Raw genomic sequence first — 5000 nt, 5'->3', positions numbered from 1 at the left:
AATACACCAATAAGTAGTTGGCAGTTAAGAGAGAGCGCTCAACATGGTATTTTTTAACGTAGATAAGCACCAAGGAATTTTATTACATATTGGACAGAATTTTAAATGTATTCTTTACGTTTCTGTATTGAAGGTGACGTTCGAAATAGTGCAAACCAAATGACATAACTATTTAGTATAAATATATACATTAGCCTCATTTCTCATTCGAGTAGGCTTCGTAAATCATATGAAACCGGACTGTATATTTATACATAGTATGAATACTAACACGGTAAATATACGCTTTTGAATATATACAACTATTTTTTTTACGCAAGTTGTATGAAAGGTTTGAAAACACTCCAGCCGTCTCCGTTGACAATTGCGTTGGTCTTTAGGGTAAGTGTGAGTCACGCCCACTCTTATATATTTAGCTATTTCGTTACCCTTAATATTATTGTATCTAGATTATATTTAGATTAGCTTTAGATTGGTTATTATAGTAAATACTGTAATAATGATGTTTTTGTATTGAGATTTATTATACAAATCTTTCACGTAAGAAAAGGATGTTAAAATATTCGGATTTTTGTGATTTTATTTGCTAATTTGTAGTATATATGCGTTTTGTCATTTTCCCGACGGTAATTTACGCTTCCACGATCTACATTGGCGTATAATGAACTGTTCTTGACTTGCGTATAGTGACTTTTTAGTTGCTGTCACTCAGACAATTTAGCGAAAACAGTTTTGTCCAGTTTTGCTGGACACAAATATGACGGACAAGAGTTGTCCGGTTGTGAACTGTGGAAAGGTTTTGTAATGACTCTCTCTCTCTCTCTCTCTCTCTCTCTCTCTCTCTCTCTCTCTCTCTCTCTCTCTCTCTCTCTCTCTCTCTCTCTCTCTCTCTCTCCCTCTCCAAGGAAAATAATTACAGAAATTTTGAACACAAGCTCTATCAAGTCTACAAACTTAAAACTACTTTTATTCTCGGAAATATTATCATAAACCATCGTTGAGCAAATTAATTTTGAATATAATAATTTCAATAGTTAAATTTTGCATAATTCAGCCGACAGACAACAATTTTGTGGGTTAATATATGGAAGTTAAATTGTTTTTCCCCCGAGTTAAATTACGTGAATTTCACGTTTTTACAGTGGCGTATCCTGTCCCGTTTATAACTATGGTATAGTGACTTTTTTAGTTAGTGTCACTCGGATAATTTGAACAAAGGGTTTCATCCAATTTTTCTGGAAAAATCATTTTGTGATGTGGCGTTGGCGGAGGTATGCGCTCTACCGAGTACTCGTTCTAGTTATTGATTTTATTTCCTTCGATTATGTGGATTTAACAAATACGCAATATGCTGTGTGATCAGTTAAGCTTACTCATGTGTGTCTTCTATGCGAAGTGAGTAGAAATATCAATTTTAAAACACACACACACACACACACACACACACACACTCTCTCTCTCTCTCTCTCTCTCTCTCTCTCTCTCTCTCTCTCTCTCTCTCTCTCTCTCTCTCTCATTTTGACTCCCACTCACTCTCAATCCCACTCCCACTCCTACTCCTACTCCCACTCCCACTCACTCCCACTCTCATGTCCACTCACTCCCACTCTCACTCCCACTCCCCACTCCTACTCCTACTCCTACTCCTACTCCTACTCACTCCCACTTGCACTCCCATTCCCACTCCCTCTCACTCCCACTCCCACTCACTCTCACTCACTCCCACTCCCACTCACTCTCACTCACTCCCACTCCCACTCACTCTCACTCACTCCCACTCCTACTCCCTCCCACTCCTACTCACTCCCATTCCCACTCCTACTCACTCCCATTCCCACTCCCTCTCACTCCTACTCCCACTCACTCCCACTCCCACTCACTCCCACTCCCACTCCCACTCACTCTCACTCCTTCCCACTCCTACTCCTTCCCACTCCTACTCCCTCCCACTTGCACTCCCATTCCCACTCCCACTCCCACTCACTCCCACTCACTCCCACTCCCACTCACTCCCACTCACTCCCACTCCCACTCACTCTCACCCCTACTCCTTCCCACTCCTACTCCCTCCCTCTCCTACTCCCTCCCACTTGCACTCCCATTCCCACTCCCTCTCACTCCCACTCCCCACTCCCACTCACTCTCACTCCCATTCCCATTCCCACTGCCACTCTCACTCTCTCTCATTTACTCCCACTCCCAATCACACTCACTCACTACCACTCTCACTTACTCTCAATCTCACTTACTCTCAATCTCACTCCCATTCTCACTCTCACTCACTTACTCCCACTCACTCCCCCTCTCACACTCACTCACTTAATCCCACTCACTTACTCCCCCCATTCTCTCTCTCTCTCTCTCTCTCTCTCTCTCTCTCTCTCTCTCTCTCTCTCACTTAGCCACCTACTCACTCACTTAGCCACCCACTCACTCTCACTCAGCCCTCACGCCCTCACTCTCACTTAGCCCTCACTCTCACTTAGCCCTCACTCTCACTTAGCCACTCAATCACATAGCTACTCACTCACTTAGCCTCTCTCTCTCTCTCTCTCTCTCTCTCTCTCTCTCTCTCTCTCTCATTGCTAATTCCCTAATCCTATCACTCAATGCAACCCTACTACGCACTACGAACCTTTCAAGATCAGTTTGTCGTTCTTATACGCACTTGTGTATTCTGCGTTTTACTGCGTCATTTGCGTTAATTGTCAAATCCACATTATCGAAGAAGTTAGGAGACCCCCTCCCCCCCATAACTTTATCTCGATCGAAATATGAAAGAAAGCATGCGTATGAAGGGGTCATTTCAGTAACCTTAGCTTGGTCGAAGTCATTACCTCCGCCAACGAAGTTGGAAGGAGGCTATGTTTTCAGGTGTGTGCGCGCGCTTGTGTTAGTGTGTTTGTTTGTGAAGAGCTTCCTGGATACAATTTTAATCATAGAGTAATGAAACTTGCAAGGATTAACTGTTATGTAAAAAAACTGGAAATGATTAAATTTTTGAAGGTCAAGTAAAATATCCAATTCACGTCATCAGCCATAAGTTTGGACATCGTTATCACAGAGACTTCAAAACTTAGTTCATATTTGAGTGTATGAAAATCCACGCTAATTAATACATAATTTAACCATGTTTCAGATAAGGATATATCGAAATATTTCTCATTTATCAATTCTTGAATTACAATAGTCCTATTATTAACAGATTGCAAAGGAACTGCAAATTTGTTTCCTTCGCCAAACACGAAGGTTTTGCGAAGGGTGTGTGTTTAAGCTGTCATCGTTTGCTGGTTAGGGTAACTTAGAATAGATTCCCATAAAAATAAAATTCTTCTATTAGCATTTTTATCGTTTAATTGGTTTTGGCATTGAAATTAGTTACATATAAATCAGTAAAAGTCGTTTACAATTATATATTGAAAACAATAGCTTGGGTCCTTCAAGATAAAGAAAACTATAATTATTAAGCCACTGTTTAACCATTAGGTGTGAGGGCCTTTAAATATTTCACTTTCACTTTAAAGGATACTGCTTTTATGGTCCTATACAGAAGGAGAATCCTACTCTCTACCGAGACGAAAGGCAGAAAAGATTAAAAACTGGAATGGTTCCTAGACATTGACTATTCTAAAAACGGATATTTATATTGACGTTAAGGAGTGATATTACGGTCACCAACCTCTCTCTCTCTCTCTCTCTCTCTCTCTCTCTCTCCTCTCTCTCTCTCTCTCTCTCTCTCTCTCTCTCCCCCCTCGTATTTTACCTAAACATGACTGAGAACAGTATATTTTAACGGAGAATTTCCGATTAAAACACGTTTTTTTTAAACAATTCTCTCTCTCTCTCTCTCTCTCTCTCTCTCTCTCTCTCTCTCTCTCTCTCTCTCTCTCTCTCCATTAAAATTACGTTTTTTTTTCTATGTATTTTGCGTTTCTTAACTGCGTAATTTGCGTTAATTGTCAAATCCACATTATCGAAGCACTTAAAAAGCATGCGTATATGAGGGAGGGGTCATTTCAGTTGTTTTATTAACCAATTGCGTAGGGGTTGTGTTGGCCGATGTGGTAATGTCCCTGACTGGCAGACTGGGGCTCGAGCCCCGCTCAAAATCGTTAGTTCCTTTAGTCGCTGCAACCATACCATCCCTATGAGGTAAGGATGGTGGGTTTGGGGGAGCCTATGGGTCTATCTGCTGAGTCATTAGTAGCCATTGCCTGGCCGCCTTCGGTCCTAGCTTGGGTGGAGAGGGGGGCTTTGGCGCTGATAAATGTATATATGGTCAGTCTCTAGGGCATTGTCCTGCTCGATAGGGCAATACAATTGTCCCTTGCCTCTGCCATTCGTGAGGAGACTTTAAACCTTTAAACATCATATTTATTTCAAGTCTCTCTCTCTCTCTCTCTCTCTCTCTCTCTCTCTCTCTCTCTCTCTCTCTTCTTCGTAAAGGATATCTTTACCGAAATCTTTGAAAAAATGTACTTCTATTCAATCCAGAATTTTATTAGTAAATGTGAATTTTTTCTTTTTTTGAAAATACCATCGTTAATTAAATTCATTTGAATAAAACAATTTCAATAGTTAAATTGCTCATAATGCAGTCAATAGACGATGTTAATCACCTCATTATATATGGCATAACGCTTACCAGAAGGGCTATTGGTACCTTATCAGTTTTTTCGATCTGTCAAGCAAAGGTCGTTCACCCGGAGTTTCACTCAAGGTGGGTAGAAGGAGAATCTGTCTTCAGCTTTACGTAAATATAAAGATCATTATTAAATTACTTTCGCTGTATTTAATTTTAAATATCAATAATGACGATAAATGATAATTATTAGTGATCATTAAGAAAATATTTAGGATGTTGAAGAAATCGTTAATTTTTTCATTCAGAAAATGTCTTGGTTAATATATGGAAGTTAAATTAGTTAAATTGTTTTTTTTTCCCGGAGTTAAATTACGTGTCGTACCGTGTCCTGTTTATAACTATGGTAGAGTGACTG

General features: G+C 40.1%; 1 long non-coding RNA gene across 3 annotated transcripts in view; it reads left to right on the top strand.

Annotated features, from left to right (window-relative positions):
• Window positions 1–5000, top strand: part of LOC137638354 (uncharacterized) — a 475922-nt gene that overhangs the window by 325035 nt on the left and 145887 nt on the right. The window lies entirely within an intron of this gene.

Source organism: Palaemon carinicauda, chromosome 3 (genome assembly GCF_036898095.1).
Source record: "Palaemon carinicauda isolate YSFRI2023 chromosome 3, ASM3689809v2, whole genome shotgun sequence".
Classification (NCBI taxonomy): Eukaryota; Metazoa; Arthropoda; class Malacostraca; order Decapoda; family Palaemonidae; genus Palaemon; species Palaemon carinicauda.
This window is presented reverse-complemented; position numbering and strand designations above follow the sequence as displayed.